Source organism: Puntigrus tetrazona, chromosome 1, assembly GCF_018831695.1.
Source record: "Puntigrus tetrazona isolate hp1 chromosome 1, ASM1883169v1, whole genome shotgun sequence".
NCBI classification, from domain to species: domain Eukaryota; kingdom Metazoa; phylum Chordata; class Actinopteri; order Cypriniformes; family Cyprinidae; genus Puntigrus; species Puntigrus tetrazona.
In genome coordinates this window covers 6477448-6493329 of record NC_056699.1, presented here as the reverse complement: position 1 = coordinate 6493329, position 15882 = coordinate 6477448, and the positions used below count along the sequence as shown (strand labels likewise).

Sequence of the window (15882 nt, the reverse complement as noted above, 5' to 3'; positions counted from 1 at the left end):
ACGGTGTAAGATTAAACCAAAAGGCTCTCCATTTAACCGTGTTGATGTCTAGAATGAACAGTTGAGTCGCACTGAAAATATAGTTGTGTTCAAACTAAATTTTATTAAAAAATCTCTGTGCAAAGGAAAAGAGATAAGTAGTCATTTTGATGTTCATCCAAACACCATCACCAGCTTGTCCAGTGATTTTAATGAGTTTTGTTTAAACATTTTAGAACCTGTCCTTCTAAAAATGCAGCTAAAAAAGCAAAAGCGCATTCAGTGTGAATGACCCTTAGTGAGTAAAGGATCTTTATGTATGTTCAGTATACAAGTCCTTTCTCTGTTAAACTTATAAAAAGGATAATTTTTACAAAAGCTTCATAAAAGTGTTCCTAAAGGCAAGACCTTCAAACAAATTTCACAGAACGGTGTCATTTCTGCTCACACATGCACATGCCAGCATATACACACACATACTAGAGGGGAAAACTTAATCAGCACTCTCTCCCAGGGGTTTATCTCTCTCTCTCTCTCTCTCTCTCTCTCTCTCTCTCTCTCTCTCTCTCTCTCTCTCTCTCTCTCTCTCTCTCTCTCTCTCTCTCCTTTTCTTGCCCTATCTTTTCTTTCTCACCATCACAGACACACACACACACACTTGCCCGAACGCTAGCACGCCCTCTGAAGTTTTCCGATGCAGTTTGTTTCTATGGCAACAGGAGGCCTTGTTTCCCTGCGGTTGACTACTTGAAGTTTTTTATGCCTTTAATTATGAATGGAGGGGTTTGATAATCAGAGACAGATACAGACAGATGCAGAATGAATGATTTAAATCTTGTATTCTTGGCTCTCCTATTTAGGAAACAAGAGGAAGGGACAGCAATGGAAAGGCCTGACAAAACCAAAATTATGTTTTTGTGTGAATTATGTTCATTCAAAACATTACATAACTCGCTAACAAAAAAGCTAAATTTTCTGCACCAGCTTGCCCAATTTGTTGGACAAAAAAACCTATTTGGATTATGTACTGTACCAAGGCAGGCTTTTCATATGCATCTAAATATATACGCTGAACTTTAATTGTAATTATGTTCTAATGTGTAATTTTGTGCCAAGCGAACTTTGAAGTTTCTTCGTCCTACTTCCTTCTTCAGTTCTATAGCACTTGCAGTATACACTGTACAATGAGAAAATGTGCTATTGTCTTTAAGGAGCTATTTCTGCCTGACCTGATCTTTAAATATGGCTTGTATTTTGTGTAAGGTATAGCTGGTTAGCATGGCCTGGTTAGCCTCTGCTACATGCTGTAACTACTCCATCCGGTCTAAAAAGCAACAGCAATCGCATATCTTAGAGTTCAAGCGATTGGTTCAAATGGATAGATTTGAAATTGATTCAGGGATACCAAACCAAATCAGTTGATTTGGATGCTACCACATTTTTAGGCTCTTTTGGAGAAAGTGTTCTGTGCTTCATTTGCTTCAATGTAATATTCCTTGGCTTAACTCAGCATTCTTTTTATGAACTTTAAAAGAGATATTATTGCTTTGAAGACATTTATATTCTTTTACATGTTTTATTTAAATCCACTGAGTGTTTATGAATTTCCGTACACTCTGTATCTCTTTTGCACGCTATTATTTAGCGTTTTTATTTATCTTTTCCATTTAGACCTATAAGCAGCATAATCTCACTAATATGTTGCTGTTCAAAAGCTTGAGGTAAGTCAGATTTCTTTTATTTTAAAGAAATAAATACTTTTCAATAAGCAAAGAGGCTTTTAAATTATCAAAGGTGATAGAAAAAAGTTAAAAATCTAAAAAAAACCCCGTTCTTTTGAACTCGCCATTCATCAAGGAATACTGAAAACAGATGAATCATAGTTTCCACAAAAATATTAACTGTTAGCACATAATAATCATAACAATTGAGCTCAGAATTAGCATATTCGACTGATACTGAAGGATCAGGTGCCACCGATATGCCATCAGCTGCCATCATAGTTGTTTTCAGTTGTAATAATATTTCACAATATTAATATTTTAACAAATAAATTCAGGGTTTCCAAAACTTTTCTCTTTCACCATTAGGATCTTAGAGAACCCAAACCTCTGAGAGTTATTGTACATATTTCATACGTCTATTGTTCCTGGAGTGACAGTTCAAGAACAAGAGCTGTGGAGCATGAGACAAATATTATATTCACAGTAATTATATTTGTTGAAATGCAGACAGGCGCACACGGATTCACACACACTCAAACACCTACTTAATACAGTCTGAAAAAGCAAACTGTGGCTATTGAAAGCAAATACTGTCAGTTACAGTAATGACCAGTTATACGGCTGTCAGAAAACATTAAAGCAAAGTCGATACAAAACGCTAATGGTGTCTCCATTGTTATATGTAACTGAACCCTTCAGTAATGGTTTCATTATTGGTTTATAAGTTTCACTGTGCAAACACATATACAGTAATGCATCAAAACTTTGTGTCCTTGCCAATGCTTTTCTGAGTTTTCCCAATTGCGTCTTTGAAAAGCAAACTCTCTTTCAGTCACGAACTCGCTCTCTTTCTCTGTGGCCACAGGGGAAATATCTGCCGCCACACAAAGCCTGCATTTATCTTAATTACATTTACCTGCTCTAACAGTCTAAGAGATGCTCGTGTTCACCCCGTCTGATGTTCTATATTTATCCTCAATCTGACTAACTTGCTATGAATGGTTTTTTAAAAAGTAATTGATTTTTTTTTTTTATGCGCATATGTGGTCTAGTGACGGCTCCACGGCTCCTTAAGAAAGTGAGAGTGTTCATGAAGAAGCATTTACTTTTTACTCAAATGTCTTACGTAAAGGGAGAGAATAATGCAGAATTGTCTTTCGAACAGGCAGTGACATCATGGCACTGCATACAGGGGAATAAAAAGAGAATTCGTGAAAAGTTGGTGATTAGAACCACGGGAGCCTATTTTTGCCAAGGAATAAAGAAATAAAAGGCAACTGACTTTTTATTGCAGAAATTAATTTAAAAATGTCAAAATTGTCAAATTTAAATTTTAAAGACAATTCTGAAAAGAAAGATATAAACAGACAAGCTATAACGTTACTGTTTTTATGGTACAAACTCACAATATGGATTTTTGTTTCGCAATTCTTAGTTTGTATCTTGCAATTTAGATTTTTTTTTTTAATTGCTAGAAAGATGATAAGTTGAATTATACCTTCTTTATATTTATTCCAGAGCAGGAAAAAATGGTTGATGAAAGAGAAAATTAGTTTTCTGTGATATTCATCTCAGATGTTCTGCTAACATCTGACAAGCAGAAAGTCACAGAGTTGTAATTATGTATTTTTTTTATCATGTTAAATGCTTTTTTGCATGGCATTTTTTGCACAAAAAGATTGCTTATGCTATTTTTATGCTGTAATAATATACTGGGGTCATCTGGGGCCGGTACCAGCTTCGCATGCTTGCGTAGTTTTCAAATAGTGCCACAGATTGTCAGGACTGAGATCACAGCTTTGAGAAAACCATTGTAACACATTCATTCATTCAAACGTTTTGTTCTTGTTTCGCTCTGATGTTAATTTGGCCGTGTGTTTGTGAAGATTATCATGACAGAAGAGCTGTGACATGGACCTTCTGTTTATAGCAGACTGAAACAGGTCCTTTTGCAGAAGCTATTTATGTTCTGCACCATTCATTCTTCTTTCTGTTTCAGGATGTCCAGATGAAAAACATGATGCAACCAAAGCCAAACAAAGGCTCTGCACAATTGCTCAAGTATAGGTCCTATGTAATTGAAATCTTCAAAAATCGGCAAAATGTTTCAACAGTAGATCAAATCATGCTAAAACAAAACTGTATTATTTGCTTACTTTTGTATGAAGCAATACCATTCTTAAGTTGATCAGTTCTTGCGCACAATCTTTTTGTTGCAGTTACATTTTCCTCAGTACTTTTTCAGAAGTAATGGCAAATTTGCACAGTTCTTGCATAAAGCTGATAATGGTTTGATCTACTTTTTTATAATGCTACTGAACTTTGTAGCTCTTTCAAAGAGACTGTTGCATTGTCTTTGTGACTGAAACATTAAACACGTTACTGCCATTTAATATGTTTCTTTGCATATAAAATCACTTTTGTAAATTTAATTTGATGCAGATACCAAAGTGGAATACATAAAAAGACGTTATTTCCACAAGTGTTCTTTAGATCCAAACAGATTTAAAAAATGACACTGACATTTGTGCTTTTATCCTACAGGTGAGTGGAGATAGGAAGATGGAGCGAGTGAATGGGATAAGGACATCATGACCCAGGTTAGATTAAAACCAAATTTAGAAAAATGTTATAGCTATTTGAGTGGCCAATCGTAAGAGAATTTTTCATTTTAGGTTCTGCTATGGGAAATTTTGTGAACAGCATATTTTTAGCGTTCAAGAAAGCTATTTAGTTTATAAAAGTATTTGAAGCGATTTTAATTTAAGTTTGAGAACTTTTAATTCAGTAAAATGAGTTTTTCGTCCCTTGAAGAGTCTGAATAGTGTTGAGCTATCGATATGAGAGTTTTAAGTGCTATATTTAATGAAGATGCCTAATTATGCTGAGAAAGTTTTACTTCACAGGTTATAACAAGTTTGTTGAAAGATTGCACAATTCAAACATGTTCCATTTAAAACATTACATCACTTATTTTCCTATCGGTTATAAATATTCAGAAAGAGTCCTTCTGTCATTGCCCTGAATAAGACATCGGAGAGAAATGAGACTCAGGAGACTACGCTCTCTGAGCATGATGAGTCATTACCACACGTATTTTTTAATTAGCCAGCGCCGGAGGCTAAGGCACACCTCTCCGACCTCATGCTGTGAAACATACAAAAAAAGAAAAGAAAAAAGTAAATGAACGAGGTCATTGAAGGTTCATTTTCACAGGGTAAATGAAATCTTAAAAGTTATGCTATTCATTAAGTCATCAGCTACAAATTACTGGAAGTCTTTGGTAAAGCTTTTGGTATAGGACTTTTTACAAGGTCATCAAAGACTGACACAAATCAGACGACATGACTCTACTATTGACAAAAAGCAAATAGAAACTGACCAAATATTGAAAATAATATACACAGTGGCTCAAAATTGACTCTACATTAGGTGTAGTGTTTTTTTCCCCCAAAATAATCAAGGTTAAAAATCTGGGACATAGTTTCATAATATTAATCATTATTTCTTAAACAACTAATTTTTTTCAGTTAGTATAGGTTTGGGATAGATCAGATGCATTCTCATTTAAGAAACACACGCACACACAAATATATTTTTAGATTTATGTTCAGAATGTATCAAATATGGATACAAAACATGTTTTAAAGAAGATATTTTTAATGATTTCTCCTTTTCATCATCCTAGACATCACAAACAGCGCTCGTGAAAACAGCCTTGAAAAGAGCCTCCAGGCTCACGGATCTCTGCCATGAGAATGAGAAAATGCTTCCTGAAAAGGTTCGTCGGCAGTAAACTTTCATCCAATTAGGGCACAGCGTTGATGTTGGTCTCCCATACATGCCAATGTGAAAATTGCTATTAGTCACAGTCCTAGTTTGTGTGCTTTCTGTGTGATATAATCTCAGCACTCACAGCCCCATCTTTACTCTATTAAATTGAAGTGTTCAAGGGAAACAAAACACTGATGGCGGAGCGCTACTGGAGGAAGTTTGCTGAGTGCTTCTGTCTTATCTGTGCTTAACAGGCCATGGTGTTAATGTGCGGGTCGTGGCAGATATTGCAACTTCCTGCTGATCTGTCTCCAGGTTTCATAATTTTCTTTTATAATGACTACAGCTAGATTGGTGGCAGGGACAGCTGGTCAGAGAACATCCCAGCTTGTGCCAAGAGCAACGCTGCAGCCTTTTTTCTTTTTTTTTCAATATTTCCTGTTTACCTCAGCAAACTTTCAATATGCAACCTGCTAATCTTTGGCCATAACCTAAACCCTCATAAAGGACCTTTGTTGAAGCTCTGGCGCTTAATACTTTGTTAAACTTGCAATACAACACAAGCATGTAAGCTAATGAGCTATTTGAAGTTAGAAAACTGCTGCTTTTCTTTCTTGAGTTAGAGAAGCTGTACAAAGTCAGACAAGTCAAGGAAGATGGGCAGACTTGACTTCTCTTGAGACGTAAAGCATTCAGGTGTATCCAATTTTCCAAGCTGGTCCACACAGCTGGGTTGAAGGAAAGTTTTTCCCCTTCTTTTAATCTCTTTGAAGTTGCAGTAAGCTCTAACTTTACAACTTTGTGTACAACTTTTTATTTGTTTTTTTATTCTATGCATTCAAATGCTGTTATCCAGTTTGGTCCAATTAATGTAATTTTCACATTTACATTTGCATTTACAACTAGGTATTTTATTTTCAGATTCAGAATGATGATTTTCTAATTTTCTACTTGCCCAAGTTGAGCCCATCCTATATTTTCTACATATTCTGATAATGTAAGTACTTTAATTTTTTTCAAGATTTTTCACTCACTTATTTACTACCACACAAATTGAGATACTATTAATCTCTGTATCATAATTTGGCAGATGAGTTCTGTACAGAAATGTAAGAAATTGTACGTATGATACAATAGTAATAGCAAGCACATGCTAATTACATTTAGTAATTACATTTTGACAAGCAACTTACTATGAAGTAAAAAAAGAATGTTAAAGGCATAATTCACGCACAGAAAAAGTCGAGGACTGATAAGGCATTTGGTTTTTTCAAATGGTTTGAGGTGCCTTAACTCGTTGGCTTGTACAGTGTAATATAGTTGTATCTTTATAGACCTCAGTAACGTTATAGACACCATATTAAATTGTACACAGAGGAAAACAAGACTGTGAGGGATAGACTTACAGCCTTTACACTGGAACAGGTCCTAGATCAAATCATTTTTACAGCTCGCAACTTCATCTAAACAATCAGTACAGTCCACTGACAGAACTGTACCTGTCAAAAATTAAATATGACTAAGGTCTATATTATCGATCTTGGTGGGAACGGGTCTGTATTCACTCTTATGTTCTTCCAATCTTGTATGACTTTCTTTCTTTCGTGGAACAGATGTTTTGAAGAACATAGCTTCCAAACATCACTTAGATTGCACTATTTAAAAACATGTGTTGCCAGAATTAGTATTTTTGGGTGAACTGTCCCTTTAATGACAATTGCCAGGACAAGTAGCTAAAATAAACAAGCCATTCTATTCTAGGCCTCAAACCCTGAGAAGCACAGCAATTGCAAGTTCTAATCATGCGAGACTGAAAGACTAAAGTGGGCAGGCCATTGGCAACACTTTAAGTCTATAACAGTTTCTTTAATTAAATTCATGACAGAATTTCCGGAGGTTAAAAACAAGTGGAGCGGCAGCATTGTGGATGCGCTCGAGGGGATGTGTGGTAGATGCTGGTAGGCCGGGCGAGGAGGTTCTATGCCCTAGGTTATTAAAAACCCAAAGGCGAAGAATAGATCTCCACTAATGACAGGATTAAGAATAAGAGCCATTCATCTTACGCAGATTTGCCCCGCTGCATTTCTGCACTCTGCGCTAACTGCACTAGCTTTAATTGGCCAAGACTGGAGCAGAAAGATCCTCAATTAGACACTCAGTGGCGGATCTCCTGGGTTAAAGAACTGGTGCGGAACAAAAAAACAGGCTTAAGACGCGCGGAAGTAAGAACAAAGAGAAAAAACGGGCAAAGGAACCTGAAAGCCCTTGCCTTGACACGTACACACACTTTCATCATTAAAGGAGAACTCGGGGAAAAAAGGGTCTTCTCGACATCGAGGCGGAGCGCATGTGAATTCCCACCAACTTCTGCAAAACCTTGGGGGTCCGACTGACAGGTTTGTCTGATTAATGGACGACTTTCTCACTCTCCATCTTTATCCGTTATGACTTTGAAAAGACCCTCACGGAGAGGTACAGACACATTGTTAGCGTGTGGATTAGGACCTCAAGGTGAAGGAAGAGAATGGACTGCATCCAATAGCGTGACAACCTTAATGAGATCATACTTCATCATTGACTTCACAGCTGACACGAACCACATGGTCCTGGTAGCATACATCAATGGCTCATAGTCCTGCAGAGTGCTCTTTATCCAACATTATAAGCAGTCAAAAGACCATGGAGAGAACGGAGTGGGATAAGATGACTCAGAATGTATGCTGTGACATTTCAAAACTACATCATTTGACCCAGGAGATCAAGGTTTGTCTGATGAGCTTAGGCATGTAGCCCCTGCTGGTAGACACAGTTACTACATCATTCGGGTAAAAAGCAGGCTTGCATTTAACAGTATAACCCAACAAAATAGCTAGTTTTAAAAGGCACTGACAATATATATTTATTTATTTATTTATTTTTATTTAGAGAACATAAAATGTATGCATTCCATTTCTGTCTTGACATTTAATGGAAATTGTAACCATCATATTTGCTATTTGGGGATATTTATGGATTATTGGCCAAATATTTGCAATTATTGTTTTTGCAGGAATACACAATTGCTAAACATTGATATTATTTGAATGCAATTATATTATTCCCTTTCCAAATGTATGATTTACAGGTACATTTTTGATTAATAAAGGCTCATTTTCACACCGTTGTTTGCGGAATGTTTTTTTATGGCTTCAAAACTATTTTAACATCCTGCACAATTGTGAATATGATACTTGTCGTCACGTATACAGCATAAATTTTCTTTAAACTGCCATGGAATGCGGTAGGATACATAATTAAGGGGCTGCAGAAATGTAAGCAGAGGCGCATATTTCCAGTGAGCCTGGGCTGTTTTGAACGTACTATCCAACAGTGGCTTTTTGGCTTTTTTAGATCTCGTGTTTGAACGATTGTAGGTATTTAATCATCTGATGTTGGCATTTTGAGAAGACTATGTTGCTCTTCTTTAATTCTCATTATCTACCCTTTTCACGCTCCTGTATGACTAAGATCTTAACAAAGCCATTACATTTTAAAAAATCCAATCTTTTTTTCTTGAAAGCCACATAATTTGCCTTTGACAAGCAAAGTGTGCTTCACAAGTCATGTCTCTGTTAAATTATAACACAGATTCTTTTTCACTTACAGCCAATTTGCATGCATAAAAATGTCTAAAATATTCATAACTATGTAAGTAGGTCAAAAGGTGGACACAGTATTAATCGCCTTCCCCGAGCTTGCGTCCTCGGCCTGTGCATGTGTGGCGAGTGTGGTAGTCCTCCGTTCTGTGTTGATTTGTTGCGCATTAATCCAAGGAAATGTCAGGAGATATTGACCCAATACATAGTGAGACGTAAGAGGTCATAATGTCACGGCTGTACAATGAGTACACCACAGCTGTTGGTATCATTGCAGTGTAATAGGCCAGGTCAATGCCCAGTTACAGGAGATTGACGAGAGGGGTTTGATTTCTGCTATCAGTGTGTATGATAAGTGAGGGCCACGCTGACGCTGAGCAATAACTCCTTGATTACATAGCGCGTCTGTCATCACAATCTGAAAGTGACTCTAACAAGCTCAGCAGCGAGCTGGGGAATACACTCTTTTATGAGCTCGGAGCCTACCGAGACGCAAGGTGCCGTTTGATGCGCGGAGCCAGTAATGAGCGCGCGTCCAGTGTCACACACCACCACGTCCATCAAAGTCAAGGCAACCATGGCAACGCTACATCTCTGATAGCATGCCGCCTTGCCTTTTCAAATGCTCTAATCACATTCAGAGAGGATGGGAGTTTAATCATGCTGCAGGTGGCACTGTTGAGACTGAATATCTGTAATAGCGGATGATATGATGCTTCAAGGCATCCCTGTCGTGTCTTAACTAGGTGCGATGCGACAAGATTCCAATGACAGGCAATTTTTCTGTCCACGCTGAATGCAAAAAATGCTGAGCGATGTGAGAAGGTCTCATATAATCGGTATACGTTTGATGCTTAATGTACAGTTTCATTATTAAGGTTGTTATTTGGCATATGGGTGTATGAAGAACCAAAGAAATCATCCATGGAACATTACCCGGGCATATAGTGAAAAAAGGTTCTCATAGTAGAATTTCATACTAAGAAAAAATGGTTCAAATACTTTTCATTGAAATGTTCTTTGAGGAACCTAAAATGGATCTTCTGTGGCATTGCAATGTATTTTTTTTATTTTGATAAGCAGGATTTTGGATGCATATAATAACACTTAATGAAATCCAGCCATGAATATGAATCTTCTTTTGTGTTCCTGAAGAAAGAAATGCATATTAGTTGGAATGACTTAAGGGTGAGTAAGTAAAGGTTTTTGTAATTTAATATTAATAAAAATAACAAAAAAAAATTTAAATGCTTGTTTACTCGTCTTTATGTTATTCCAAACCTGTATGAATATCCTGTATGAATTTCTTCCATGTTTTGAAGAATGTTGGCAAATAAACAGTTTTGGTTCCCATTGATTCTTTATAAACTAAATCAAAGTGGAAGTAAATAGAAACCGAAACTGTTTGGTTATCAACATTCTTCAAAATACCTTATTTTCAGCAGTAGGAAGAAATGCTTTCTGGTTTGAAATGGCATGAAGGTAATTAATCGCTGACCAGACTATCATTTTTCAGCAAGCTGTTGCTTTAAGACAAATTGTGTTATTTACACCCAGATGTCTGCTTTGGACTACAGTGGCCAAGTTGCATACAAACACACCTAGTCATCATTATGCTGCAAGTTCAAACTGTCTGGAAGCTAAACTGACTAAGCCTTCCATTTTGCTGTTCTTCTGACCATCAAAGAGAATTTGTATTGTCAGACACTCAGGCTACTAGTTTAAGCCCTTCTCCCAAAAATCATCTCTCATGAATGCAAGTAGGGCAGCCTTCTGAATCTGATGAGAATGGGCAAGAAAAGTGCTATGAAGTGCATGAGGGAGAGAGAGTCTTTGCTTAGAGACAGAAACTTTGATCTCTCTGAGGTTCCCACATTTATGCATTCCATCCGTGCATTCCATTCCATTCCATCTATTATACTGATTTATTCAAATGCATCGGATTGAATGAACAAAATTACCAAAATGAGTAAAGGTGCTATCCTGCGTACATTGGTTTGTACAGTAGTTCAGACATCTGTCACGAAATTCTAGACCTTTCTGCACAGACAACAAAATTCTTAAAGCGGCCAGCATGAACAACCAGACATCTGAGGAAAATGTAATCCGGATGGTCAGTTTGTTAATTCATCTATTCCTAACAAACCCATACTGTATATCTCATTAAAACAAATAGCTCTAGAGTTGCTTTAAATGAGACTGAATTGGATTCGGTTGTGCAGCCTCCAATGACTCCATTGAATAATGAATTACAAAACAGAGTGCTTTTGCAAGGTCTCGGTTCAATTTCTACATTCGCACCCAAACGAGTTAGATTCCACGGCAGTGGCAGTTTTCAGATTGTGATCACTTACCTTCATTTAAAAACAGTTCAGGTCAGCTATAAAATAATATCACGTAATGCTTTCACAAACCGTGAAAGTTTTGAGCCAGCCGCATTCAGTGAATCAGGAAGCAGACCAACAACACCGAGCTCTGTCCAGCGTTCTGAAAAGCTATATTGATTTCAACCCTTTGGAACGGATGGTGCCATTGCCGTTCTCATAAGGAACGTTCACGAGCTCAATCTCCGCTATTTTTAATTGTTTTGATTTATTTCGTGCGTTTATTGCACAGTGTGCGAATCAATGCAGTTTTTTTCAATGCAAATTTTCATGGATTTTTTAATTTACGTGTTCCGGTGTTTCGAGACGTAGCCTCCAAAACTATTTTTCGCCTTTCAACATTTTTTTTTTCCTCAATACACTGTACGTGTGATATGTTAATCTCGAGGTGAAGCGATAATTATAGCTCGCTAATGTATAGCCTGCGGTCAAACAGCGAAACGTTTCTAGCGGGAAGTTCTCTGGCGTATCGTTGCTATGGTTATTGCCTCGGGCGAACGCAATTCGCAAACGTCTCTTTTCTGAGCAGGTGAAACTGCTACAGTTTGGGTGTCTGAAAAGTTTGAAAACGTTAATAAAATCTCTAATGTAACGCATTCGGTTAAAGCAGTTTAATGCGCTCTGCGAGACCTTTCTCAACTATGTGTTTTGATTGACAGCCCTGGGGAGGAGAGTTAAAGCCTCGATTAAACCCCCCCCCTCCAACCAATAATTCGCTACCTGGCTTGGACACATGCGCCTGAAAAACATCTTGGGCCGTTACGTCGCGTCTCATTGCCTTGCGCCATAAGCGTTGCGTCTCATCTTGTTGTCAAGTTAATAAAAACAGTTCAACTTCAAAACACCTGCGATGCGTTCCATTGCGTTGCACTCGGTCTTGGCGTTTTTTATTGGCTACGTAGGAACGCGTCCGTTCTAAACGGCCCCTTTGCTGAACGACAGCTTTTACTTTTTGCATTCCACTCGTTTCCGTCTGCGTCCTACATTTGTCGCTTGCTTCAAATCTCATTCGCGTCGCATGAGACAGCGCCGTACCGATGGGCTCGGTGGTCTGGTCTCACTTGGATCGGAAGCAGTCGCAAAGGAGTAGCCCAACTCTGAATACTAATTTCCTCATGCCCTTCGGTATGAGACGGCCTCGGTACAGGTAGAGAGCCGAAATGTTTCCCACAGAACAGAGAAACACGGACCCTCGCGAGCTACCTAAAACCGGCGCGCCGAATCCAATGAAGCAGATGTGTCTAATCGATGACTGGATATCGATACGAACGACCATTGCGCTATCGACACATAGAGTTGACCACAGACTAAAGAGAATGTCCGTCGCCGCGTATTTAATGCAACTTAAAGCCTTACCTTTTAAGATGGCAAGCCTCCTGTCAAGGTGTTGTGATTATAGAGTGTCGGTCAGTAGATCTCATTTACTTCAGAACTGCAAAATCCAGCACTGCGGACGCATCAAGCAGCAAATGCCCGCTGCCGGAACAAGCCACTGCGGCAGCTACAAATCTCCTGGTCCGGAGGAGCACGCGGCGATTAATTCGAGTCTAAAGCGTGATGGAGAGTTCGTATTTTTTCCACCTTCGTCCGGTGTTTATCCCGCTCTGAGCCAGAGTGCCTATACTTCTCACCACCAAGCGGTGGACTGAGCAGCAACCAGTCAGATGCTGTCAGACACACACACACACACACACACACACGTTCATACAGCGAGTTGTGTGTGTGGGGAGGTGGGGGTGATTGACAGGTTGTTATTATTTCCCGCTGTGGCGGAATTAGATTATTGTGGAATTATTTGGCGGGGTTTTGATGGTTAGAAATCGTTAACTAAAATCATTTTTCATAATGATTAAACCTTTCATACTTTATATACAGGTTGCGAAATAAGATGGGGCTTCTGAGGATCGAGACTCCCGACAAATTGTTTAGGCGTCGTATAGCTACATTAGTTCAGTTCTGCAGACGTTATGATTTCTTATATTATTACGCTGCTTCCCGATCTCGTGAACGTGCGTATAAACAGCATGCCGAATAAAAACGAAAACTCGTGCTATATACGCAAAAATTGACTTTGGCGTGTTTGTGGCATTTGTGTGGGATTAGGTTTATGGGATAGATGCGTATCATATGCATGCGAAAACCGCGTATTATATGCACGCTAATAAATTTTGTATCATATGCACGCGAAAACTGCGTATTATATGCACGCTAAACACGTGCGTGTCACGTACACGTCAAATTCCATTTTATCGTATGGATACCACTAGTTTTCGTTTTTATTTGGCGTACTATTTATATGCATTTTCGTAAAACGGGGCTGAATTATATTATATGGGCAAGATTAATCGCAATGTATAGCATCCAAAATAAAATAAAAGAAAAAAAAAATTGTTTATATAATGTGTGTGTATTGTGTAGGCTATATTCACTAAGTATAGTCACATGGTTTATAGTATATATTGTGAAAATATTTGTGTGTGTGTGTATATAATTTATATTGTATATAAATATATTAAATGTATAAACAACATGTTTTTTCTTAAATATGTACATGCATGTGTATATAAATATATGCATATATATACATTATGTATAGGCTATTGTCATTATGTATCACTTTATTATTCAGATATGAGAAAAACTAATAAATTTATATTAAAAATGTTGCATAGTAAGTGTAGAGGTGTTGCTTTTCACAGGAAAAACACTACAAGAACTACCATTTCAAATCCCCCCCAAAGTTACTGTATAACTTGCACACTGTTAGCAATTAATCCAGTCTTTGATATTTTTCTTGTTATTTTGGTTTAACATATTTACACGTGTAAAGATAATCTGCATTACACATTGTACATCTCTTAACTGTAAATGATGAGTTATACCCTCTGCAACACCCTCTGCATTACACTCTCAGCTGATTCATGTCTACCTAGAAATAAGACAACCATCTCAGCATTCATATTAGATCTTCCAGTATAATCAGCAGCTATCCCGTTGCTCAATAGCTAATTAACCTTCTCCATCCCCAGCTCCTCCTCTCATCCCGTCAGGGGTCTGCCTTCTAATTCTCCTTTGAATCAGATTAATTTCCAATCAGTGTACATTGCATTACCGAACATTTTTATATCTGAAATACATTTGTGGTTCTGTTCTGTTTACCCTGCTCTTATCCACGGTGGACTGCACAGTGAGTTCTTGTCCAGAACAGAACCAAACCACCAATTCAAACTGTATTCTAATTATCAGTCATCTTTGATGATAGCGGTCCAGAAATAAAAATGGCAAAAAAGTTTCCTGTGAGGGTAGGTTTGGGTGCAGGGTTGGTGTATAATAAGCTGTTAGAAAATAAGGTTTGTACAATATAAAAACCATTACGCCTATGGAGAGTCCTCATAAATCATAAAAACCAACATGGGTGTGTGTGTGTGTGTGTGTGTGTGTGTGTGTGTGTGTGTGTGTCATTACTTATCTCCCCTCACTGTTTGATATTCTTTTGAAAGTTAACATGAAAATCTAAATTACCCTATATAGTCATTTTTTTAATTATCTTAAATGATTACTTTTCAATTCTTTTCCTGCAATTATAAATCAAAATTTTCAAATGTAGTTTATGACTTTTACTGCCTCCTTCGGATTGCTAAAACAGTTTCTGCCACTGTAAAAAGTTCATGAATATTTTACAGAGTAATGTTTTGTTTGTCTTTTACAAAACAGCTCACCAGAACGTTGTAGAGTCACATTGTTTCTCGCTGTATTGACAGTAATTCAGGGTCAGCCCACCCCCTTTGAAAATTACACAGGAAATGCTTCTTAACTCAAGTTGCTTTTACTCAAGTTTAAAAAAACCCCCAGCTTAACACAGAATTATACGCAGCATGAAAAGCCCTGGAGTTTAGGGTACAAAAGTTGTCATCTTTTAGGAGTAGTATCTTTTAAAATGTACTATATATAGTTTAAGGTACTAAAATGTACTATTTATGAGCAAATAACACCTTTTGTACCATTTTTTTAGAGTGTGGAGAACTGATGGTGACATTGTACATCTCTTAACTGTAAATGATGAGTTATAGCCTCTGCAACACCTCTTCAGCTGACCAACACTCACTTTATCACCTCAAAAGAAACAGCGTTAGATCATCTGGTGTTAAGCGTCGCAGTTCGTGGAGGTTTAGAGCATCAGAATGTGAAGCAGATAACTTCATTTCAAGAAATGTAATGTCTTGCTGCATTACTATTGACACGACAGCACTGAAAATCAAGCCAAGCCTCATCATTTTTTAACAAAACAATAAAAGTTAGAGTTTTACGGGGCCTTCTCATTGTAATCTAGAAAATATTTTAAACTCTATTTTATATACCTTTTTGTCCCCAAGGGCATTCGTTTTC

The 15882-nt window shown here is 37.6% G+C and overlaps 1 protein-coding gene and 1 long non-coding RNA gene across 2 annotated transcripts in view; one reads left to right on the top strand and one right to left on the bottom strand.

Moving 5' to 3' along the window:
- elfn1b (extracellular leucine-rich repeat and fibronectin type III domain containing 1b) overlaps window positions 1-13194 on the bottom strand; it is a 139148-nt gene extending 125954 nt beyond the window's left edge. The window contains 1 exon segment of the mRNA XM_043241760.1: window positions 12853-13194. The gene's annotated coding sequence lies outside the window, so the exon portion shown is untranslated.
- On the top strand, window positions 3137-5686 carry LOC122347249. Its single transcript, XR_006251203.1, has 3 exons — window positions 3137-3777; window positions 4248-4303; window positions 5392-5686. It is a non-coding gene; the product is annotated as an uncharacterized LOC122347249 (long non-coding RNA).
- Window positions 13195-15882: the final 2688 nt, after the last annotated feature.